The sequence below is a fragment of the Sapajus apella genome, unplaced genomic scaffold (genome assembly GCF_009761245.1).
Source record: "Sapajus apella isolate SASKATOON/1434 unplaced genomic scaffold, GSC_monkey_1.0 scaffold105, whole genome shotgun sequence".
Taxonomy (NCBI): Eukaryota; Metazoa; Chordata; class Mammalia; order Primates; family Cebidae; genus Sapajus; species Sapajus apella.
The window spans coordinates 5,207,293-5,233,784 of record NW_022437045.1 but is presented as its reverse complement, the minus strand read 5'-3'; the positions used below and the strand labels follow the sequence as shown (position 1 = coordinate 5,233,784).

Genomic DNA, 26,492 nt, shown 5'->3' with positions numbered 1-26,492 from the left:
TTTGATACCACTGTGACTTGTTTTCACCTAAGACTCAGAGATTCTATTGTGTTTATGTGAGATTTGGGATGAGTTCAGCTACTATCCATATTAATTGAAATGTAAAACAATGAATCCATCATCTGGTTACATTTTTGTGGGGAGGGAGGGTTTAACACAACACTAAGCCAGATATTTCACTAATTTTTTCTTTGTAACAAATTGATTTAACTGCTTGTTTTTGTACCGTGCCTATAAAACCTTTTTATAGAGGTTGTAAGTGTCTGGAAAGGACACGAAGTATCTCATCATAATAGCACTAATATTTCTTATGACATTTCATATGTCCTGATATAGGTTAATTGAGAAATAACATAGAGTAGTAATTCTCTTGCTTTTATTATTTGTCCTATTTAGACAAACAGAACATAGAATTAATAAAAATTCAAAAAACTTTAACCACTGATAGAGATTAAATTAGGTTTATATTAGTCATCATCACCTAATATCTTACATATTTAAACTTTTATGCAGTGTTTTCCTCTCTGCTTGGTTGAGTATGCCCTTAACAGTAAAAAGTTTTGATAATGTTCTCCCTTTTAGTACTCACAGAATTTTTATACATATATATATATATATATATATATATAAAATTATGTAAGTATAAAAATATATATTTAAAAAATAAATCTACCACTTAAATATAGTAAGGGTATTTTTAACTGAGGTTTTTTGAAGTCTTTAAGAATTTATTTAGAGACTTCTTTTGTTGATAGTGTGGCGGTTAGATACCCTGGAAAGCCCACTGAAGACAAGTATATATGCCAGATTGCATGTTGAAACTTATCTTTCAAAATGTATTACTGAGCTGGCAAGAGAGTATGCCATTATAGAGAATAAAAATAAGTGAAGGCAGAATCCTGGGAGGTAAGAAAGCCTGAAGATATTTATGAAACTGGATGGCCTCAAGTTTTCATTTTGACTGGCATGTAGTCAAGCCAGATTCCCACAGAAATCTGAGGTTCTAAATGGTAAACCCATGGTGACATTGGGATGACTAAGAAATAACTCTCTGTGTAGAAAGGAATGGCAACAAGATTTGTCTCATACAACTTTGGCCCTGGGTAGAGGAAAGGAAAATATCTTCTTAGAGAAATGTTAACCACAAGCTGGCCCTCATGGGAGCTTTCAGCTAGGATGGAGACTATCTGTACAGCACACACACACAAAGTAAAGAAAAAAACCCAAAGCCAGATTTTGTGATTTAATGTGAACCTATGTCAATAGTGACTGCAAAGCCAGAAGCAGTGGCTCATCTTTGTAATCCCCAGTACTTTGGGACACGGAGGCGGGTGTATCACTTGAGGTCAGCAGTTCGAGACCAGCCTGGCCAAATTGGTGAAATCCCATCTCTATTAAAAATACAAAAATAAGCCGAGAGTGGCAGTGGGTGCTTGTAATCCCAGCTACCTGGGAGGCTGAAGCACAAGAATTACTTGAACCTGGGAGGTGGAGGTTACAATGAGCCAAGATCACATCACTGCATTCTAAGCCTGGGCAACAGAGTGAGACTCCATCTCAAAAAAAAAAAAAAAAAAAAAAAAAAAAAGTGACTGTAGAGGACTGGAAAGAGGAAACACAAATATTTTACTGGAGAATAGAATTTCAAGTTGGTCCTCAAAGATTTTTCCACTAAAAAATTTCAAAGTATATGCACCAACCTTCAGAAATCACAAAACATCCAACCCTTCCAAAAATAACCACCATGAATGAGGAAAAAAAAAGCCTCACACACACACAAGGAAAAAGAAGGACAATAGAATCAGACTCATAGCTACAACAATTAAGTAAAAAGAATTAGACTCAGAAGCTTCAGATTTTGATTAAAATACATTATACAAAAGTTGTATGCAAAATATGTTTAAGATATAAAAGAGGGCTTAAAATACATGAAGTCAGCAGGTGAAAAAAATGACCAAGCAGTTTTAAAAATAAAACCCAATAGAGAGCTTCTGGAAATAAAAAAGTATAATAATTATAGTGAAAAAATTATTAGATGTGTTAATTAGTAGAATGGATATAGCAGAAGAAAGATTTAGTGAACTGAAAAATATAACCAGAAAATAGGTCCAGAGTTAAGCTTAGAGAGATACACAGATGGTCAATATGAACATTAAGAGATATGGAGAACAGTGTGTGAAGATGAAATAAATTCTAATTGGAGTTAAAGAGGAAATAGTAAAGTGAAAGAAAAAAACACAAAACTCAAAAAACGTAGTGGCTGAGAATCTTTCAGAAGTATTGAAAGACACCAATCCTCAGATTCAGAAACCTACAATTTTCAAGAAAAAGTAAAAAGAAATTTACACCAAGATCCAGCTTAGTGCATTGGCAGAACATAAGAGATGAAGAGCTTATCCTGAAAATGAAGCCAGAGAGGAAAGGTCTATCACAGTCAAAGGAAGAGGCAAGCGGATGATTGAGCTCTCAATAGCAACTGAAAATGAGAAGCCAGTGGTGCCCCTTGGATATGTTGGGTGCATATAATTTTCAACTTAAAATCGTGTACATTGTAAAATCACATCTCAAAAAAGAGGGTGGTATAATGACATTATCAAATAAAAACCATCTTTTATAACAAATATCACTAAAGAAACTCTTGCGGGATATACTTTAGGTTTCAAGAAAGAAGGTCTGATATGCAAGAAAGAATGGTAAGCCAAGTATTGAGAAATTTGTGAGGAAATAAAAACAAGAATAACTAATGAACCAATGATACTGTCTAATTTGAAGGTTAAATGATTAGTAGGACTAAAATACAAAATAATAATAGTATCTAAGTTGGGAGGAGAATGATGAAGCTTGAAGTGTTCTATACATCTTGCATCTCTGGTGTCATTTTGGGTGTCCAACTTTTTTCTTCTTTCAATGATACCAGTCAGACTAGATTAGGGACCACCTAATGATGTATCTGCAAAGTTCAGATATATGAACTTTGCAAATGAGAGCCATCTGAAGTTAAAATACTTATTTCCCTCTTTAAAGGTCTTATATCCAAATACAATCCCATTTTGAGGCACTAGGGGTTAGAGCTTCAACATATAAATGTTGGGGGGACACATTCCAGCTGATAGCAATTATAAATACAACTTGCTTAGTAAAAGCCCATCTTCTGCATCTTCTCGAACAGGTAGAGAACAAGGTTACTTATTTTTTTAAGAACAAAATTGTTTTCAAAGGTTGAAAGCGGCTATTTATCCTAAGATGATTTTAGGATTAAATGGATATTAAATATACAACATGTCCTTCTTTATTATTTTATTGATGACTTAATATTTTTTTAAAACTCAGTAAAATAAACAATTAGTCTTATAATTTATTAATAATATAATAAATAAGAGTTATGCCCTTATTTTAATGCTGTAAAGCAGACCTCTGAAAAAATACAATAATATAAAATCATATTTTAATTTACTTTTGAGAATGTACAGTCACTCAAATTAGGAAGGCAGAGTGTGAAACCTGCTTTAATGAATAGATAAGAATAACAGGCAATTAAAAATTCATTATAATTCTTCTAAAGTTCTTAAAAACAATCTCTTCTAAACAGGGTAAATATTCCTCCTTTTCAGAATTCTTTACAATGTTGCTTTTAAAAAAAAAAAATAATAATCTCTTTTTCCTAGATAGTGGAACATAAATCTTAGACACATGTACTTTGTAAATACCAAATCGCACACAGATTAAAATTTAATGAGCTTTTACTGCTGTAATCTCAACAAACATAGTCTTTGTTGGCTGTTGATTTTTCAATAAGAAATACTTTATTTTCTTATCGAGTAGTCATTAAAAACCTTAAAAATTATCAGAACAGATTTTCCAAATTGCGTAATGCTGTTGCCTAGCTATTTGCATGTATTTATTTTAAATGACAAGACATTTTACTAAATATTGGCTTGCCTGATGTTGAAAGAGTTAGACAAACTGTACTTCTAGTTGTCACTGTTTTGAGAAGGTTCTTAGGGAAATATTAGCCGTTTAGTTGGTTGGTAAGTGATGGGTTTTCTTGGAACATGTTGCTGCTAATTTTACCAGAGAAGAAAATAAATTCAAATGGTCAGCTACATTCCAATTTGTATTCTTCTTCTAAAGTCCTCCCTGTTTGCATTCTTGGATTTTGACACTCCTACACACCAGTTAAAGCACTTGGTAGAGTGTCCAAAAAATTGCTGCAATTAATTTCCCAGTCTCTTCTCTCTTTGATGTGTCACTATAATGCTTTGAGTAATTTTCGGTGTCTGGCATCTGTTCAAGGACAATTTCTGGATTTTAGGAGGGGGAGAAACAATAAAGGAAACAACATGATTTTTTTCTAAATAGGAGGCTTTTTGTTGTTTAAAGAAAAATCTAAAACTTTTTCTTCTACATAGATGACAAAAAGATACAAAACTCATTGGTTGTTAACCACCATTGCATTCTTTTCTCTTTGGAGTAGCTCTTAAGGACCGGATTAGACCAGCTGTTTGTATCATGTAGCATGTTTAGGTTACCTTGCCCAAAACAAGTAAAGAAAGATGAACTTTGCAAACCAGAGCCATCTGATGTTTATTTTATTATTTAAAAAAAATTTTTTTTTTTTTTTGAGATGGAGTCTTGCCCTGTCGCTCAGGTTGGAATGCAGTGGTGTGATCTTGGCTCGATGCAACCTCTGCCTCCCGGGTTCAAGTGATTCTCCTGCCTTAGCCTCCTGAGCAGCTTGGACTGCAGGTGCGCACCACCACACCCAGCTAATTTTTGTAGTTTTAGTTGAGATGAGTTTCACCATATTGGCCAGGCTGGTTTCAAACTCCTGACCTCATGATCCACCCACCTCGGCCTCCCAAAGTGCTGGGATTACAGGTATGAGTCACCGTGCCTGACCCATCTGAAGTTTTAAAATGACTGCAGCTGTCTTATTAGGAGACTAATTTTATTTTGCATTGATTAGAAAAAATGACCAGACCAAGAAACTCCAGGGTTATATTTCCTCTTCTATGCTGTGCAGGATGTTCTGAGAGTTTTCTATTTGTATCTGTGCAGTGGTTCAAGTCTTGTTCATCTTGCATTTTGAGGTTTGGAGGTATTTTATCTTGCCTTGATTCTTTACCACCTTGCTTTATTCCTCCCACCCCACCCCTGCCATGTTGCCATTTTTAAAGTAATGACTCATTTTCAAGGGTGGGTCAGAAGGGAAAGAAATAATAAAACCAGAGATCTGGAGGAGTTTCTTGTTCATGGTCTTATTCACTTTTTAATAAGAGCATCCAGCACAGTGAGTGGCATCCCAGCAGGTATTTGGAAATTTTTGTGGAATTAAACTAAATTTTTTTTATTTGACAATAAAGAAAATATTATGGAAACTGTCAACCCAAGGGAAATATCAAGGTGAAAGTTGCTATATTCTTTTCCTTCTGATGGATGCTGAGTTTTTCTCCTTAAAAAACATTTTAAAATGTTATGTTTAAACATTTACACATAAGACATTGTTTGATGACCTATCATATTCAGTAGGGTGGATTTGGGAAATATGTATAGAAGACCTATTAAAAACTGTTTTGAAATGAAACCTAAGACTATAAGATTGTCTGTTTACATAAATTATTGCTGCTGTAATTTGAGCAAATTTGAACTACACTGATCTTTAGAAATACAAGTGTGTGCAATCTTTTAATATAACTTACTCCACTGGTAGTCCCAGGTCTTTGTCCCACCTGGCTTCCAGCAGTTTGTCTGTCTGTTGTTAGGCTAAATTCTTCATGTTCATGAAAATCTTTTCTTCAAAGGGGGACATATTTCTTGGGTCAGATGTAAACATCAAGCTAAAGAGTTCTGCTGTGCCCCTAGACAAATCAGGTTCATTTTCGTCCTCTACGTAGTGTTAAACTTGAATTTAAGATTACACAGATTCCTTTACATGTTACCAATGTAATTATATAGACGATCTCACTTTATTCATTCACTCTGTTTAATTCATTCAATAAAGACCTATATATTGGCTACTTACAGTGTGCAAGTTGGTGAAGATATAAAGATGATTAAGGCAAGGGTCTGTGCTGCAGGAGCTCACAGTCTAATGAGCAGGCTGACACATAAACACCAGGGAAAAAGAGGGCTAAGACCTGGGTCTCTGAAGCCCTAGTGGCCTTGCCCAAAGCTCTCTTTAATGTGCTTCTGGGTGTTTTCCATGACTTTTTAAAGGCACCTATGTTTCCTTACTGGTAAAGCATGTTTAACATACAAAATTCTTCTTTCAGTGAGTAGCATTTAGAAAGTGTTCATAGAATGTCTAGAATAGATCTTGTCTAATAGAAGTATAATTCAGGTCACATAGGTAATTTTAAATTTTTTAGTAGCTACATTGAAAAGTAAAAAGCAACAGGTGAAGTTAATTTTAATAATATATTCATTTAGTCCTATATATTAAAATACTAGCATTCCAACATGTAATCAATAGAATATATTATTAGTCAACTATTTTGCATTATTTGTTTTATACCATCTTTGAATTTTAATTTGTATTTTACACTTACAGTACATCTCAATGTTGATGTTAAATTGTCATTGGAGATATTTGATCTGTATTTAGCTTTCATATATTTTGGGGTTGAAAAAGTAAATTTATTTAAGTTCTTCCAAATAAACTGGAAAGTGTTTTTGACAACTGACTTATCAATTTAAAAATGTAAGTTAATGACAATAAATAAAAGAAGAAATCTGTTCCTTAGCTGCACTAACCACAGTGTAGGTGTCCAATAGGAGGCCAGTGGCTAACATATTGGATAGTACAGCTTTAGAATGACAGCTCAGCGCAACAAGTGCTATAACAGACTAATGAACTGGGAGTTCCGGGAAGCAAAGGATGGGATCAATGAAGTGGATCTTGAAAAACCAATAGAAATTCACCAGGTAGAGAGGAGGAGAGTGACTATTTCAATTCAATCTTTTGAAAACATGCAAAAGAGCAACAGTAGACTTACTTAATTATTTAACAGCAATTTACTGAACATGAATTATGGGAGGTGCATGGGCTGGGTGCTGGTTAGACACAGTTCCTGAGTTCAAGTAGCTTGGTGTCTAAATATTCATGGGCCCATTTTTCAGAAAGGATAGATAAGTGTGTGATCTTGGGTGTGCCAAATGCTGTGGCTTCCTGAAGTTCAGATTTCTACCTGGTCACCTTCAAGGTTACTTTGTGAGTAGAACTTTTTTAAGCTGTAAGTAAATTTACTTTGCCTATTTATTTCCAATGAAAAAAAGCTTTTTTAAAAAATATCTCATCTTATTGACTATGATTGGCCAAGGCGACACAGCCCATACAGAAGGTTTTTGATGGCTTCTGGGGTCTATTATCATTTGCACCAGGGTTCTGCTAAATTCCATTCCTGCCTTTAGCTCTTTTACTTGAATACCTGGGGCAATGGCAGAAGTGGTTGCTATTTGTCACTTTTCCAGGGTGTTAGTCGTGTCCTTGAGATAAAAGATGATTTAAAGTCAGATGATTTGATTCCCCTGGTAGTTAAGACCCTTAGAGAGTCCTCAGCATGTCACTTGTTATAAAATTTCAAGTCGTTGGTAAGGATTAAGTAAACGCCTCAATTTGCAGATTTCTATCCAGTTGACCATGGATTTCGTCTGTTGCTTTGTTTCCACCAACTCTCTTCGAAGATGAGGCACACAGACAAACAAACAGCTCACAGACAAGAACAGCCTGGTCCATCTTGAAAGATTCTCAAGACTAATTCTCTGCAAGATAATTGCCTACTTTTTAAAATACTCAGTAAAGGAAATTTTTGCTGTCATCTTGGCTGTGTTTTTAGTATCTCATCATCCTTCTAGCTGTAGGAGGCTTTTCCTAAAATCTAACCCATACATCTGTTGTCTCATCAAGTGTTTCTATTAAGGCTACTTCCCCAGCAATCTTAATTTTTTTAAATCTTCTGAGATGTATAGGTTAAGGTAAAATCAGAGACTTTCAAAAAATGATAAGATGGCCATTTAAACTCAACTATGAGGAAATAATGTAAGCAGGATTGCATTAGAGGACCAAACACTAGCAACAACTAACTTGGTAATCAATGTTGGGACTTGAAGTTAGTAATGATTACTACTGATTACTAACTTGAATCAGTAGTAATGGCACTTGTATGTACAAATGCAGAACTTTTTACACACAATGATTTTTTTCTCTATTATACACTCGCTGTGTCTGAGTATAGACAGCCCAACTCCACTACCCGCAGTCCACCTGGGCTGTGTAATCTGAGCACTGATGGACTGTTATTTGCACATATTCTATGATTCTTTTTTTTTTGACTCAGTGTTAGAAATGCCTTTCTTTCTTAAATAAGCTGCTTTAATTTCTTATAGACAGATTCTGCTTTTATAGCCTTGTTTCTGCAAAGTAATCTCTACTCGTGCTTAAATCTCAGATAATTTTAACAAATATTTAGAGTGTTTAATTTTTCTTTGAATTCTAAATATTATTCTACTTTAGTTCACCGTGGTTGGATATTTTGAGACGACTGTGGAGGAAACAGCACCGATCTTGGGGCCATGAAACCTTATTTCAAGATCGAGTTCCTTCTATAATTTTGCACAAGTAATTTAATCACATTCATCCTTAGTTTCATCATCACTAAAATAGGAGAGAATAATTCCTGTTTTATGGAGTTGATATGCAGTGAAATAGCATATCAATGTATGTATGAATGTCCGCCTGAATAGAGTACAAAACACATGAAACGTGTCACTCAGCATACCATATGTGCTGCTCCCTGCAACTAGATTGCACTCCAGCGGGAACTCATGCTGGTGAGATATTTGTGCTGCTTGACGTCATGGGATACCATCTTTGAAAATAAGCCTGATCCATAGACAAGGCCAGGGGATCTTGTGATGAGTTATAAGGCCAGGTATTGGCCTTATACTGTGTCGAACAGGGCAATCTTTATAACCTTTTAAAAAATAATTATTTACTCATTTTGAGACAGAATCTCACTCTGTACCCCAGGCTGGAGTGCAGTAGTATGTTTTTGGCTCACTGCAACCTCTGCCTCCCGGGTTCAAGCAATTCTTGTGCCTCAGCCTCCCAAGTAACTGGGATTACAGGTGTGTGCCACCATGCCTGGCTAACTTTTATTATTTTTAGTATAGACAGGGTTTCACCATGTTGGCCCAGGCTGGTCTTGAACTCTTGACCTCAGGTGACCCACCCACCTCAGCCCACCAAAGTGCTGGGATTACAGGTGTGAGCCGTCATGTCTGGCTCAATTGTTATAGCTTTTTAAGTGGGGCATATGCCTGCCTCAGGCATTAGACACAATAAATTAATCTGTTGATAAGGTTCTTCATTTCCTAATTTTCAGTTGTGTTTTGATGTGTGTGGTTTGGATGAGCAGCTCAGTGCTGCTACTATGGAGAAGGCATGGAATGGAGGTGATGTGACTGTCCTTCCTCATCTTCATAATGGGGCCAGGAGTGGTGTGAGGTGTGTGAGGTGAATGAGTCACTGGTTTTGACACAAAATTTAAGAAAAAAATCGAATTCTAGAGATAATATTTTAATATGATATTTTAAAAAATCAAAATTAGTGCAAAAATTTGTGATGAGCAAACTGTCAAAATGTTAAATAAAGACATTGTTACTTTTCTTTTTCTGTGTATTGTGACACACCATCACTTAGTGGAGAAACAAGCTCTCACTTTCCTCCTCCCCAAAGATAACCATTTATGTTGAATTAAACTTCAAGTTCTCCCATGCCTGTCAGCATCCCCCAGGCACCTTGGTATGGAGAAAGCAGTTTGTCTCAGTAAGATTATAGAAGTGGGCAATAAAATGTACATGTAGTGAGCATAATGCATGTTTTATGGACTAATTTGTTGTTTTAGATCTATTTTTGAAAACTCATTAGGTATGTGCATGGAGCAAAAATAATTCAATGCAGTTGGATATTAAATGAAAAAGTCTCAAGTCCCTCTGTGCCATATTCTCTTCTGTGTCTTCATTAGTGGAAACCATTTCTGACCAGTTCTTATAATTCTGATTTGCCTATGGCCCTTATTCTTGGTTTATCTACTTCAAGCAGAATGTCTTGACATCTTTCTATGAAAGTTAAAGAATATGGATCATTTGCTCTCTCCCTTCTCTTTTCCCCTTTCTCTGCCTGTCAGTTTTTGTTGTATGCCCACGGAGTATGTGTGTGAGTGAGCGTGCATGTGTGCGTGTGCATGTAGGCATGGGATCATTTTTGCATGGCAGGCTTTATTTTAGAACGATTGGTAGCAACAGCTGTCCCACTCATCTTCCCTGCAGGGAAGAATCCCTACCCTGAGACCTTAGCCTTTTCCAGGCAGATCACTTACATTTCCTCACAGATTATTTCTCATCATGCAGCCTGGGTTTGTATGGGCTTTGCTGTGAACAGTGGCTCTCACGCTTGTGGTCTCTGCTGTGCTTGAGTTTCGTTCAGATGCTCCATCTCCTCTTACTACATCCACCAGCAATCATCTGTCTTCCAGGAATTCACCAAAGTTTTTTTTTTTTTTTTTTTTTTTTTTTGAGACAGAGTCTCGCTGTGTCACTCAGGCTCGGGTGCAGTGGCATGATCTTGGCTCACTGCAACCTCTGCCTCCCAGGTTCAAGTGATTCTCCTGCCTCAGACTCCTGAGTAGTGGGGACTACAGGTACATGTCACCATGCCCAGCTAAGTTTTGTGTTTTTAGTAGACACGAGGTTTTACCATGCTGGTCAGGCTGGTCTTGAACTCCTGACCTCAGGTGATCCACCAGGTTCCGTTTTGCATGGCAGGCTTTATTTTAGAAAGATTGGTTACAACAGCTGCCCCACCCATCTCTCCTGCAGGGAAGGATTCCTACTCTGAGATCTTGGTCTTTTCCAGGCAGATAACTTAAATTTCCTCATAGCTTATTTCTCATCCTTCAGTCTGGGTCCAAAGTGCTGGGATTACAGGCATAAGCCACTACACCTGGCTCACCAAAGTCTTTGGATGGTTAATGTCATATTCCTCTGGTGGATGGCACTTTTAAGAATTTTTCCTTTTTGTATGCTGTTATTATTTTTAGAAGGCTTTTGGATTATTAGTGTTAAAGAGTATGCCATGTCTATCTTTTAACTTTTAAGCATCTATTGCTTTGTTACTTGGACTTTATATATATATGTATATCCTTCCCCCAATAAGACAAAGAGTGCAAATAATTATCTCCCTTGCCTGTTGTTTGGGTTTAGTTCAGGAGTCAATGGAATTAAAAGCCTAAACTTAAGATAGTTTTAAAGCAGCAGTCCCCAACCATTTTGGCCCCAGGGACTGGTTTTGTGAAAGACAGTTTTTCCATGGACCAGTGTGGGGGCTGGGGGCTGGTTCTAGGATGATTCAGGTACATTGCATTAATTGCACACTTTATTTCTATTATTATTACATTGTAATACATAATGAAATAATTACACAACTTACCATAATGTGGAATCAGTGGGAGCCCTGAGCTTGTTTTTCTGCAACTAGATGTCCCATATGGGGATGATGGGAAACAGTGACAGATCATCAGGCTTTAGATTCTCACAGGAGCGTGCAACCTAGATCGCTCACATGTGCAGTTCACAGTGGGGTTTGTGCTTCTATGAGAATCTAATGCTGTCACTGATCTGACAGGAAGTGGAGCTCAGGCAGTAATTCGGGCGATGGGGAGCAGTTATAAATACAGATGAAGCTTCACTCGTGCACCCAGTGCTCACCTCCTGCTGTGTGGCCCAGTTCCTAACCGAGGTTGGGGATCCCTGCTTTAAAGAATATGTTTGTGGACTCAGCCGGGTGCGGCGGCTCACACCTGTAATCCCAGCACTTTGGGAGACTGAGACAGGCAGATCATGAGGTTAGGAGTTTGAGACCAGCCTGGCCAAGGTGGTGAAAATGCATCTCTACTAAAAATACAAAAATTAGCTGGGCATGGTGGCAGGCACCTGTAATCCCAGCTACTTGGGAGGCTGAGGCAGGAGAATCACTTGAACCCGGGAGGCAGAAGTTGTAGTGAGCCAAGATCGTGCCACTGCACTCCAGCCTGGGTGACAGAGCAAGACTCTGTCTCAAAAAAAGAAAAAAAAACAGGGAATATGTTTGTGGATTCATAGAGGGAATAGCACCCCCTGGGGCCTTTTGGAGGGTGGAGGGTTGGAGGAGGGAGATGATCAGGAAAAATATTAATAACTAATGTGCACTAGGCTTAATACATGGGTGTTGAAATAATCTGTGCAATAAACCCCAATAACACAAGTTTATCTATGTGAGAATCCTGCACGTGTACTCCAGAACGTAAAATAAATGTTAAAACAAACTCCACCCAAATAGAATATGTTTGCATCTGTATATGAGTTTCCAATGAATATATCTTTTTTTTTTCATTTTATTTTCTAAACAATAAAGTCAAGCACATTGGTTAGGAATTTCACTAATACTTTTTACAAAACTGAGGACTTGGATGATAAAGCCACTTTTTAAAAAGATTACATAGTGGCATGGGGAATCATACCTTTATAAAGATGATATATGTGTTCCTGAGTATCCTAATGCATCTCCGAGCTGGGTATTCAGCTCCAGAAAGATTCATAAAATGAGATTATTGAATTAGAATGCATGCTTTAATTTATTAAGTCTATGTAGAAAGAGTTATTTAGTCCATGTAAATTAAGTAGAAATATTTTTATTTGATTACTGTTTTATCTGGATCTTGCCCACTTAAGGCCTTCAAAAATGAAATTTAAGGCCTGTTAAGCAGACCCAACATCAACATCATATTCTCATTCTCTTGTAAGTATTGTCTAGCGGATAAAAAATTTCAGAAACATGTCTTAATCAAAAACAAGATGATCCAACACAAGTTTAATAAATATTTTGTGAATATCACACATTCATGTTTCATTACTGCAGTTTTCTTCTGCTGTCTTTCTCAATCATTCCTCCCAAAATTGTAGTGTTTACATTATGGCATTTATAGTTACCTCTGAACCTAAAATATTAATTTCAAAAGTATTATAAAATCATAATATTTAAAACCATTTCATGTTTAAATGGTTCATACAGGCAAAGAAAATAAATATAGTAATCAACACAGAATCAGATTGGTTACTAATATTTTTCTTCAATTGAAATATAGGTAGACTGGCTTAAGGTCTCAGTAGCAAAAAGCATTGAATCTGGTTACTTTCTATCTATGATCAATTAATATATTATGACATTGTTGTCTGAAGATCATTGGGATCTCATGGCAAGTAAGTAAAGGAATTGTTCTATGCATGTCCCCAATATCTATATTAGTTTTAATATACCTTAATATTAGCATATGACACTGACACTTAGTAATTGGATTAGGTTTCTATCAGATTTTGTTTTTCACCCATGCTTTGTATACAATGGTGGGGTAGATGTACATTTTTTTTCTGTGTTAGCATATCTGTTTCTGTGACACTGCATGCTTTCTGTCCTCCAATTTGTGTTTCTTTCCATTTACAAAAATGCATCATCTATCATGTAGGCTTCTAATGTTTTGATATAAATACATTTCATGAGTCCTCAGTAGAGTGTTAGATGAGTGGTTGATTAGTAATGCTAATAAATATAAATGACAAATAATGATAATAATATTTATAATGTTAAAAATGTAAGCTTACCAAACTTAAATAATTTAAACATCTTCTGAAATGTAGTAGAAATTATGATCAGCCATAACAACTATAGTATGTTTTGTTCGTTTAATTTTTTCAGTGATATGCCATTTGTGGAATGAATGTGTGTGTGTGTGTGTGTGTGTGTTTATGTGTGTGTGTGTGTGTGTATGGTACAGAAAGAAAGGAAACATATCTGCATATTATATTAGAAAGTAATGTTAGCTACCTTACCAAATTCCTCAAATTTAACTGACTGGACATAGTGTGTAAAAATTATTTTTTTAGTCCATTGCTGGTATTCTTTGTTGATGGTGACTCTGTTCCACATGGTGATGCAGGGAACCAATCTCCTTCCTTCTGTGGCTGTGTAATCCCCTGCAACCTTGAAGTTCTCTGCATCTACCTTTAGGATGAGGAAAGTGAAGGTGGAGGATATAGCCTTCTTGACTGCCTTGGCCTGGACCTGACACATCTCTTTTGCTCCCATTCCATGGAGAAGAACTAGTGACGTGGTGGCCCATAGCTGCAGAGGGGAGGTTGAGAAATGTAGCCTCTGGATAAGAAGCACCCTCCCAGTGGTTACTGTACACTGTGGGAGAGAAGCTTGAATTTTGGTGGACAGTGAGAACCATCCTCCACACAATATGAAAAGACATCTTCTCAACCTTGACATTGTAGCATCCTGTGATTTAAGTATGTGAATAATTATCAGTACAGGTCAGTGAAAAATTAGGTCATCTTTCCCTTCCACTTTTAATTCTGTAGTTTAATTTGCTTACCTGCTTCATATTATATAAATGAATAAGATTATCTACAAACATATGTATAAATTTATATTGTATACTAAGGAGAATAATGACAAAGAAGAATTAAGTTAGTTGCCCAAATCTACACAATACCACCAGAAGAAAGGCTAGGAACCATACCTTCTAACTCCAGGTCTATACCTCTTTTAGTGCACTAAATTTTTTCCTAATATAGCCCTTAGGAGACTGGTGTTTAACAGGAGACTGTTAAGCCAAAAGCCCATTTCACTTGCCTCTATACGGATAGTAAGTCAACTTCTAGGATGTGGAACTGCTGATTTTCTGTGATGACAGAGAAAATACTTACTTGACTTCTGGGTAACTCTGAGGTTTGGAGATCTTGAACAGCCTCATGTTCCTGTACTTCTTGATCATACATGAATTCCTTCTTAGGAAGAAACATTTCTTCTGTAGAATTTGCTTTTGCATTTCATTTTTATTTTCTTAGACACTGGTAGTTGGAAATTCATGAAGAATTTGACTCCATAAAACATTTATTGGAAAGAATTTCTAATCTTGCCTGCTAGGTCCTGCAAGGGAAAAAAACAATACATGGTCTCTGCCCTCAAGGGGTTCAAAATACAGGTGAGGGAAAATTAGACCCGGAAATAATAAATGATTAGGAGAAAAATGGTGACAGAGAAATGAGAGTTTAGAGAATAGAGAGATAGCCATAAGTTACCTTGGGAAGAGAAAGTTTCATAGAGAAAATGGCCCCTGCACTGATCTGGGGAAGATGATTCAGATTTGTCTTAATGACACGAGGAGCAGGGGCCAGATGGGAAAGGACATCGTGGTAGAAATGATACCATGAGCAAAAACTTAGAAGTACCACTGCTTCACATCTGCCACTCTGCCTGTTTCTTCAGCACTAAGATGAGTGAGTTCCCCACACAAACCCTGAGCTTTCTTCCCCACCTGTGCCTTCTTGGGGGCTCCTCTTTCCTCACCCTATCTGGCTACTCCTCTCATCCCAGACTTCCTCATATGGCTGGTTGACTTGCTCTTCCACCCTTTTAATTGACATGATCAGGTATCCCCTCTTCCAGGAAACTTCCCTGACACCAGGCTGAGTCTCCCAGGCTTCTGTGTTACTGCATCTGCCATTTTGATTTAAGGTTTTCTGCTCATTCCAACTCAACAGTGAGCTCTTCGAGGGCAGACGTTATGTCTTATTCATTTTTCTTGTTATGCTCTAAAAAATGGATTGTGGCAATATATAAATAACACACAGTTTACAATCTTGACTTCTTTAAGTGTATAGCTTAGTGGCATTAAGTACATTCACATTGTTATGCAACCGTTATCACCATTCATCTCCAGAACTTTTTCATCATCCCAGGCGAACTCTGTACTCATTAAACAACAGCTCTCTGGATGCACAGAGTGACGTGCGTGGGACCCAAGGGTTGGGGCTGGGTTTAGTAGGAGACCTGGGGGCTGGGGTTGCCTGTAGATGCCCATCTGCCAGCTTCTCTTGTTCCGTCGATTAGGAGGAGTGGTGGTGACCTCGGCCTCCAGTGTCTCTGGCGAAGTGAAGTGGTGGCGGCGGCCAGGATGATGTTGCTGGGCTTGCTGCAGGCGTGCGGGTCGGTGCTGGGTCAGGTGGTGGAGAAGGTGACAGGCGGCAACTTCCTGTCCATGCTGCTGATCGCCTGTGCCTTCACCCTCAGCCTGGTCTACCTGATCTGTCTCACCGCTGGCCACCTGGTCCAGCTGCCAGTAGGGGCGAAAAGTCTTCCATATATTTTCTCCCTGATTTCATTCTTTGGGCATACCATAGTATTTGGGAAAAGTCCAGTTGAATTTATAGAAAATGCATATGAGAAGCATGAACCTGTATTTAGTTTTACCATGGTAGGCAAAACATTTACTTACCGTCTGGGGAGTGATGCCGCTACACTGCTTTTTAATAGTAAAAATGAAGGCCTGAATGCAGAAGATGTCTATGGTCACCTGACAACACCTGTGTTTGGGAAGGTAGTTGCATACGATGTGCCTAATCCAGTTTTATTGGAGCAGAAGAAAATGTTAAAAAGCAGCCTTAATATAGCCCACTTTAAACAGCATGTTTCTATAATTGAAAAAGAACCAAAGGAATACTTTCAGAGTTGGGGAGAAAGTGGAGAAAAAAATGTGTTTGAAGCTATTTCTGAGCTCATAATTTTAACAGCTAGCCATTGTTTGCATGGAAAGGAAATCAGAAGTTAACTCAATGAAGAGGTGGTACAGCTATATGCGGATTTGGATGGAGGTTTCAGCCATGCAGACTGGCTCTTACCAGGTTGGCTGCCTTTGCCTAGTTTCAGATGCAGGGACAGTGCTCATAGGGAAATGAAGAATATTTTCTATAAGGTAATCCAGAAATGCAGACAGTCTGAAGAAAAAATTGATGACATTCTCCAAACTTTACTAGAGTCTACATACAAGGATGGGCGTCCTTTAACTGATGATGAAGTAGCAGGGATGCTTATTGGACTGCTGTTGGCAGGACAGCGTACATCCTCAACTACTAGTGCTTGGATGGGCTTCTTTTTGGCCAGAGACAAAACACTTCAAGAAAAATGTTACTTAGAACAGAAAACAGTCTGTGGAGAGGATCTGCCTCCTTTAACTTATGACCAGCTCAATGATCTAAATTTACTTGATTGCTGTAAAAAAAAACATTAAGACTTAGACCTCCTATAATGACCGTGATGAGAATGGCGAAAACTCCTCAGACTGTGGCAGGGTATACCATTCCTCCAGGACATCAGGTGTGTGTTTCTCCCACTGTCAATCAAAGACTTAAGGACTCATGGGTAGAACATCTGGACTTTAATCCTGATAGCTACTTATAGGATAACCCAGCATCAGGAGAAAAGTTTGCCTATGTGCCATTGGAGCTGGGCATCATCGTTGTATTGGCGAAAATTTTGCCTATGTTCAAATTAAGACAATTTGGTCCACTATGTTTCGTTTATATGAATTTGATCTCATTGACGGATACTTTCCCACTGTGAATTATATGACTATGATTCACACTGCTGAAAACCCAGTTATCTGTTACAAACGAAGATCAAAATGAAAAAGCCTGCAAGGAACTAATACATGTGATCATCACTGTAAGCCACAAAACCAATCGAAGAGAATGAAGAGTACAAAACAATTCTTGTGTTGTACTGCTTTTTTGAGTAATTCTAAAAGCCAATTTATCATTTAGTATTTTGTTAACTGAATGGCTCTATCAAATGTAATACATTTGAAACATTTTCTCATAGTTATGAAACTTATACATGTGTGCTTTCAGGAAGCTTATTAGCAAAGCAATGGTTCAGGGTGGATCTAGGGAATTGGCAGATTCTAAATAATGTAACTTCCAGGTAGTAATTTTAAGAGTACACATAGCTCTCAGCAAATAAGCTTAGGGTATTCAAATCTTGGACTAATCCTGCAAGGCATAAAGAATAAAACTTCCAGTGAGATACTTAGAAACCACAGGTTATTATTTATCTGGGCAATTATTGTGTGTGCGAGGATGGAGGGGTAGGGAATAAATGAACATCTAAAATCTTGAATAAGAGAATACTAATTGTTTTGGTATGATGTTAGAAAAGGAGATGTTATAGAAAAAATATATATCTTTTGGGATTTAACTAAAATCACTGCATATAGGAAATTAAGAGATGTAGGACCATATTGGATAAGATTTCCTAAAAGTAATGAAATTATTAATGTTAAAGACTGCTCATGTATTTTGATCTAATCACTAAATATTATATATTTACCTATCTGATAAAATATGAATCTAGTTCTACAAGGTCATGTTTATGTGGAAGTCCAAAGTCAAATCCTTAGGAGATAACTTTATTTCTCTTTGGCTCAGGTTGTTTCTGCTTCCTCTCTAGAATCCAGTTAGGGATGTTTGTTACTATTTATGTTGATTAAAACAGCTAACAAACTTTTTTCTTTTTAAATATAAAATGTGAGATCAGTGAACTCTGGCTTTAAGATAATCTGAAACAAGGTCCTTTGGAGTAATTGGCCACTTTCTGTTAAGTACATTCTGTTGAGGAATCAACTTATCTCAAATTGTAACTGGGAGCCTAATTATATGAGATGGCTGAAAAAAGACCACATAGTCCGTTTTCACTAGATGATGCCAAAATATTTTCCCTTATGTATATTACAACTCTTTTTAAAAGGCTGGAAGACTTATGTTAAACTCTAATTGTGAAGGCAGAATCTCCGCTGATAATTTTTCACATTAAAATTCTCTTTGAAAAAAAGAAAAAACAGCTGCCCATTTCCTCCTGCACTCAGCCTCAGGAAACCTCTCATCTACTTCTGTTTCTACACGTTTGGCTACTCATATAGATGGAATCATCCAACATTTTTCCTTTTGTGCCTGGCTTATTTCACTTGGCATAATGTTTTCAAGGTTCTTTTATATTTTCTTATGAGTTGTTATTTCTCTCTATCTTTAATAGCACCCATTACGTAGAAGACAATGAATGCTTTTGTGGGTGAAAGCAGAGGATCAGAAAGAAATAGAATGTCATAGTCTAGGAACCCTCAAGACACTTTCTTAAGGACAGAGACACTATAGTTTGGAATTTGGAAGATGACATTGGGAAGGTGGGTGGGTAAAGATGGAAATGGGGTCCATTTCTTGAAGTGTGTGGATTTGCTTCCATAACAGTGGTGGACCACTGGGCACCATTATCTATTAATAGAATGATTATTTTTGTGACTCATGTGTAGAACACTGTCTTAGTTACTGATCCCAGTGGTAGATAAGAGAAACAGATTAAAAAGGGATCTGAACCTGAGGAAATGGAGACTGTCAAGTTTTTTGAAATTATGTTTATTATCATGTATATTATTTAGTACTTATAATACCTGTGCAGAAGCATACTTTTTGGTGTAGTTAAGCCTACTTAGCTCCCTCATTTCAGTAATTTTTGCTGGAGTTCCAAAATGTGGATGAGGGAGAACAGGAGTCTCTGACATCCGTCCCACTCACAGATTTGAAAAATAAAATTATGAAGAGAAAAAGGATCTTTTTCTGTGATAAATTGTACTTCATGATAATGAGTTGTGTTTTGAGCAGTTAATTTATAAATGAGGCCATTTGGTTCCTCCATAATCCAAAGATTTTTTAATATACATAAAATAAAATGAAGTTGTCCTGGGCAATTGCCAATGTATAAAGGAGAAAACATTTTGAACTCTGTGGAGATAATAAAACCACATTCAGCTGCCAAAGTACCGCTGACATATCATCCAGTGGGACACCAAATATCTTTGCATTGCAGCCAGCAAGGTGTGGAACCAGATGTATTGATCTATTTAATAGTATTAACTTCTCTTCTCTGGGTCAGATTTGACCCAGAGCAAGTGAACTGGACCTATCTATCTCCTTTTTAAAAGTCACAGCTTTTTCACCAAATTGTACAACTCAAGCCACAAAGGAAAGAAGTCAAGGAAAGGATGAGAGAGGAACAAGGGCACATGACTTTCCCAGACCCTGGGATCAGCTCCAGCTCTGGCTCCTTGCAGATGGCGCTCTCCTCGAGCTTTCTGGCTTTGATCCTGGTTTTCTGCCCTACGATTCCTGACATGTACAGTACTTAGCAATTTGTAACTTGCTTTATTATCCAATATCGCAACAGAATTTTTAAACAACCTGGCAGGAAGCAGAGTTGGTGCTACTGTCCTCATTGTACAGATAATGAAATTGAGGTTTAGAAAGGTTGAATGTCTTCTCCAAGGCCACACATCTACTTAGTGTGGAAGCTGGGATCTGCACCAATATCTTCCATTAGACATGCTGCCACTTGGTATGGTACTTAGTTTTTCTTTCTAGATGAAGTCAAGAGCCCTTTTATGGATTCAGGAGTTTTGGATCCAGTGCAACTACCGATGTTCCTAGGGACCGCTTTTCATGCAGACTGACAACTTCCACAGGTAGCAAGGGGACCCATGACTTCACAGTAGCTGCTGAGCATGTGTTCCACCTGGTCTCACCCTCCTTGTATCTTTTTTCACATTAATTCAAGCCATCTGAAAAAGACTCCATAGCTGGGTTTGAGAAACACTAAAGAAATGAGAGGACACATGAAAGGTATTATGATTTCCCCTTTGCATCTGGGAAAATGACTTTAGTTATTTATAAAGGTTGGTTTTTTAAATCAAGACAAGAAACCTGCCTTGGAAAGACACTATTTTTTGATATGTCTATATTTTTGGAACTGTAAAATAATAATGATAATAATGAATACTTCTAGAATACAGCCTTTATGCCAGGCATATATACCTTATATGTAGTAACTTTTTCAATTCTCCTAACAACCATAGAAGGCAGTAACTAATATCACTATTTTTAAATGGGGAAATTGACTTACAGAGATGGTAAATAAGTTGCCCAAAGTCACAGAGGCAGCCACAGATTAGGGACAAAAGTTTGAGAGTACTCAGTTTGACTTTCAGATGTTCTGTGGATATGGTTTATGCCAAATACCTTCTCCTTTCTAGACCTCAGTTTCCTCATTTATAAAACAAGTGGACTGTGCTATACAACTCTGAGATCCCTTCTAGCCTAAAGATTAGAGTCTTTTATGCCCACATGATATGGAAGACATTAATGCTGGTTCTTTTAGACTGGAACCTTGGCATTAAAAAAAATAACCTCTACTAAATTTGCTATAAACTGTCCAGATATGATCTCTGGTCTTTCATTTGTATCTCTTGCAGAGCATGAGCAATGCTAGGCACTCATTAAATATAAAAACTTGCTGAATGAAATTGTAAAACATTCCTCCAGATACAACCATAAGGGTGAGCTGATGCCCTAATGTGCTCCTTGGCTGCTGATTTAGGACCTGTAGGTGACAAACCCTCTCCTACTTGTTGCTCCATCTGTGACAGTGGGCAGTTTCCAGTGTCTAAAGTGAGTCTCTTCATCAAAAATGAGTCCAGGAAACTGGATCAAAGTAAGTAAAGAGGCTTACTGACTTCTTTTTCTCTAAAATACAATATAGTGCATTCTAGCAAGCTAGCAGCATGTCTATAAATCTCATTTGAAAAATATCAGGAAAGAGATGCTTGTTGATAAAGAGTGCAAGAATGAACAAGGGAGAGAGTCAAGTCTGTACATTTGTGCTTAGATTATTTTCATTTGAGAAATTATCATCGGAAAGATCAATATCCAAGGCAGTTTTCTTATCTTGACTTAAAAAGCCAATCTTTATGAATAATAATTAAATAATGTCATTTGCCCAGATGCAAAGGGGAAACCATAATGCCTTTCATGTGTCCTCTCATATCTTCAGTGTTTCTCAAACCCAGCTACAGAGTCTTTTTCAGGGAAGATACAAGGAGGGTGAGATCAGGTGGCACACATGCTCAGCAGCCACTGTGAAGTCATTGGTCCCCTTGCTACCTGCAGAAGCTGTCAATCTGCATGAAAAGCAGCCCCTAGGAACATGGGGACTTGTGCTGGATCCAAAACTCCTGAATCCATAAAAGGGTTTTTGACTTCTTGTTCCAAGACAATAAGTGATATCTGGCAGGCTTGCCTGCATAACTGCTTGCCTTTCTTCCTTCTCCTATCCATCTGTCCATCAGTCTATCTGTCTATCCACTCATCCATCCATCTGTCCATCCATCCATCCATCCATCCATCCATCCATCCATCCATCTATCCAACCAAGATTTATTGAGTACTTACATGACAGAAAGTGTGAGACATAAAAAGAAAATTCTACATAGTTATTCTAGAGACATGAACTAATGGTTAGAAAAAATAACATATGTGAAGTCCTGCTTCAAGTAAAATTATGACTTAAGATATACATCAGATATTTGACAAAGGTGTTTTTAAGTTCAACATTGAAATTCTAACTACATGTGTTCTTAATTTTGTTGTTTTTTAGTTAGACTTTTTTGAAGATACACATCTTCAACATTTGAATTATCATTATTATTGTTACTTGATTTTACTTATTCCACATGAATGGTAAGAATTTTAGAGGAAGGTGGGTGCACTAAATTTTAGAGGAAGGTAGATGGGAAGCTCTGAGCTGGAGAGCTTCATTTCTGTCTGTTTTTTGGGCTGTGCCAAAGGCCCTCTGCCTCAGTAGACTTCCCTCTGATTCACTACCAATTCTCCTCTCCTCTGAACTCTTCTTAGCTTGCCAATGGTGCCAAGACTTGCAGTGCCTTATTTTGATACCAGTAATATGAGACCATGTTATATGTTTCTTGATATATCATTCCCTTTCTAGCAAGACACAGCGATCAGCATGTATATAGAGGGTAAACATAGAACTTTGAGGTTCATCCGTCTCAATATACAAGATAAAAATAAAAGTATGCTAATTTCAACCCTTAACATAGCACATTGAATGTAATAGGTCTTCAGTAACTATTTGAGGAATGAAATTGTTACTGACATATTGATTTAGTGAGTAAATCCATAAGTGCCATGCTTGGAGTAAAGTACAGGGAATCCCATCTTTTGGGTCATTTCAAAAAAGCAGGCAGCCATCTATTAAGGACAAAAGAGATTTGAGTGACAAACATGTTCTAGCCCATCCAATGGTGTATTCTACTACTTCACCCCAGCTAGTAAAATGGGACAATAAGAACCTAAAAGCAGGCACTGTCTCTCCTTATGTAAGTAGACTTCCTAGTCCTGGCCAAAACAAAAAGAAGAAAAGCAAAGCAACGCAAAACAAAAACAACGTGAAGAGCATCTCGCCGTTTATTGCTTTGGATGATTTGTACAAACCTGGGTAATGGGAGTGGATGTGATCAGTCTTTATGGGAAGTCAGTATTGGCATATGTCTGACTTCTGAATTTTCCATAAACACAATTAATTATTTTTAAATCCCTTCAATTAACACCAAATTTACTAATTAACTACTAAATAACTGAAAGATCCTATGGTAGAACCTTGAAAAAAATGGAAATTTTGACATTAGAGCACTGTAAACCCCAACCCTCGTAATCTTTTTGTGGCAACCTTAGGAAACTTGGAATGCTTTTTATACTCTGATAAATGTTTTATTGTTACCATAGCCCCAGTATTGCTAAATGAGTCAGAAGATACAAAGTATCTCATAGGATAACATGATAGCTGTAGGAACTTCAAATGGATAAGCATAACCCATTATGACTGTTAATATGGATGCATTGGGAGAAAAATAAGCAATAAGGCCTGAGAAGCAATGTGCAGAGAAGCTATGATTGCTGGAAGCTGATAGATCTGAGAACCTAAGTTATTTTTTTAGCAAACCATGGTTCCACTGCCTGCCTCTTTCTTGACATCGACTGTGTTTTTTGGCAGGGCAAAAGTTATCTGAAATTTTCATTAGAGTTCAAACTTTAAATCAGGTTCACCTGACTAAAATTCCACTGGATGGAGTGGCAGAAGAGAAAAACCCAGGAAGAAAAGGAAAGCAGTAATGGAGAATGGAAAATCTTTAAAGATGCTACCATCCTGAAAAGATTCAAAAGCAAGCCCAGGAAAGCCGTGGGGAGGGATAGAGAGCACTTAGAGGTGTCCCCAAAGCTTTCAGAAGTGATGAGGGATACCCCAGATCTTCGTGTTACCTCTTGGTATTTTGCTCCTCTGTATGTTAGCTTTTGGTTAATCTTTCAAGTTGTTTATTATCTCTGTTTAAAAATTTCACATCAACTCATTGGTTTCATATCCCATTTAATAAGTAAGATATTTTTTTTAGGCTTATTAAGAAAATTATTTACTCTCAGATGTTACAGCCTTAGATTTTCTGTATAGTTAGGACTAGTCTTAATTTTTTATCTTCACCTTTGTTATTTCTCTGAAGCATCCTAATTGGGGTGGGGGTGGGGAGGTCTTAAATGGTTAGGTAAAATTTACATGTAATTATGCAATTTACACATAACCTCAAATATAATGAGGCGTAGTCTAGCTGACCACACCAAGAGAATATTATAGTTGCCAATAAAATCAGCATTATTTCTTTTTTTCTGTTATTTATTAGCTTTTTGCAAACATTTACTCCGAATCCTTTTTGAATATCAGTTTTGTGAAAAGCACAGTGCTGGGTTCTTTGGGAAAAGCAAAGATGAGTGCAAATGCATCCTCCTTTCTAGTGTGTCCAGCACGCAGATGACTCGGGAAGTCATGCATTGGAGGAGGAGTATCTTCTAGAGCTGGGCAAAGGTTAAGGAAGAGGGTCAGAAACCTTTTTCAATCAACCAATTACATTTTTCTGAAAGCATTTTATTAATCACACATGATCTTGCAGACCCCAGATAGAGACTATATCACTGGTTTTCTTAAACGACTGGAATTAATTCTCATATGATTGGTGACTCCTCAAGTATTTATGTTTAGGATCTGTCTCTTCCTCTTAACTTACATTCCAAAGTTTAGGTATTTCTTCCCCTCTATTGGCTGTCCAAAGCAGCATTCTTTCATGTAGCTACATGCCTTTGGAATGATTTGATTTTTGCCATGGATTCTTAGACCTAAATTTGGACTTTTATTGATATCTAAGATGTCATGGACAGAACTCACAGAAGTTGTTCAAAATGGGCTGAGTGGACAGTCCAACAGGGTTACATCATCTGTTCCAAACACCCTGGTAACGGTTGTATCAGCGTCAATGTCTGAGTGGCTGTCCTGGTTCTCCTGGCTAGTCCTCAGCTGGCTATGTCTGTTCAGGCACCAGAGAAAACTTCATACTTCAGGCAAATCTTTAGGAGAGGTTTGAAAGACAAGAAGCATGTATTTTGAAGATTTTACCTGTTTATTTCATGTATAGCTTCATATTAACAGATTTTGCTATCACTTAAAAGTAAATAAAATGTTTTTGATATTTCAAAATTACTTTATAATTTATTAATGTATTAATCTCTTTAAGACTGGCTATTTACATTTAATCTTCAAATCTTGATGAATTTTCACAGACTTTCTTTAGTTAGTTAAGGATATTAATAGCTTCCTTTAATAACTTATGAAGTGAGTCATCATCAAAAGTGAGTCATTAAGTCCAACTCTTGTACCTGCTCTTAAATAGCAGTTGTTTTACTAGATCTGTACTACAACCTTTTAAAAAACAATGTTTTTCTTATATATAACAAGCATTTCCAATAGTTAATAATACTTTCTTTGCTCTTCGATCATCTTATGAGAGCATTCCAAGAAAAGCAGGAGATGGAAAATGGGATTTCTTCTTTGCGATATAGTATGCATGAAATTCTTATTTAGTCTGTTGTATTTTAGGTTCGAGAGAAAATATGTAATGAATCAAAATGTTTCTACAGTCTTCTGAAAAGATGGAATGAGATAGTCTTCCAGCAGCCTTTGATCATCTGGGAAGTCACTGACTTTGCTCCTTATCCTATCAGGGGCTCTTACCCTGGGGTCCATAAATACCCAAGCATTCTTAAGAAGAACTGGATTTCAGTATAACTTATTTCATTTTGTGATTTTAAAAATATTTTATGTACTTAAAATCTTAATTTGAGTAGGCATCTATAGACTATACCAGATTTCCAAATGGAATAAAAATATTTAAGAACTCTTTTATGTGTATGTTTCAACCTATAAATTTTATATGTGAAACTCATGGTTAGGTGGTAAGTAGAAAATTTATCATCTGCATAATATATGGTATTTTTTATAATGAAAAAGAAGTAATATAATGATAGGTATCATTTGTTTGTTGACCACCCATATTTTCCAGGCAAGATTATAGATTCTTTTTGTATTCTTTCTAGTTTTCACCGAAACAACTGCAGGGATAGTGTTACCATTCTCATTTTGCAGATGAGGAAATTGAAACCCAGAACAATTCATTCATTCATTCAAAAATATCCATAGAGCCTACACTAAAAGGAGACACTTGGCTACATACCAGAAACTAAATAATTCACCCTAAATCGCCTAACTCATAAGTGGCAAAGCTGGACCTAACCAAGCCTATTTTCCCTTCTACCACAGATGACATCCTAATAAT

At 37.0% G+C, this 26,492-nt stretch overlaps 1 protein-coding gene and 1 pseudogene across 7 annotated transcripts in view; both read left to right on the top strand.

Moving 5' to 3' along the window:
• ESR1 (estrogen receptor 1) overlaps positions 1 to 26,492 on the top strand; it is a 399,499-nt gene that overhangs the window by 276,219 nt on the left and 96,788 nt on the right. The window lies entirely within an intron of this gene.
• LOC116536903 lies at positions 15,954 to 18,106 on the top strand (annotated as a pseudogene).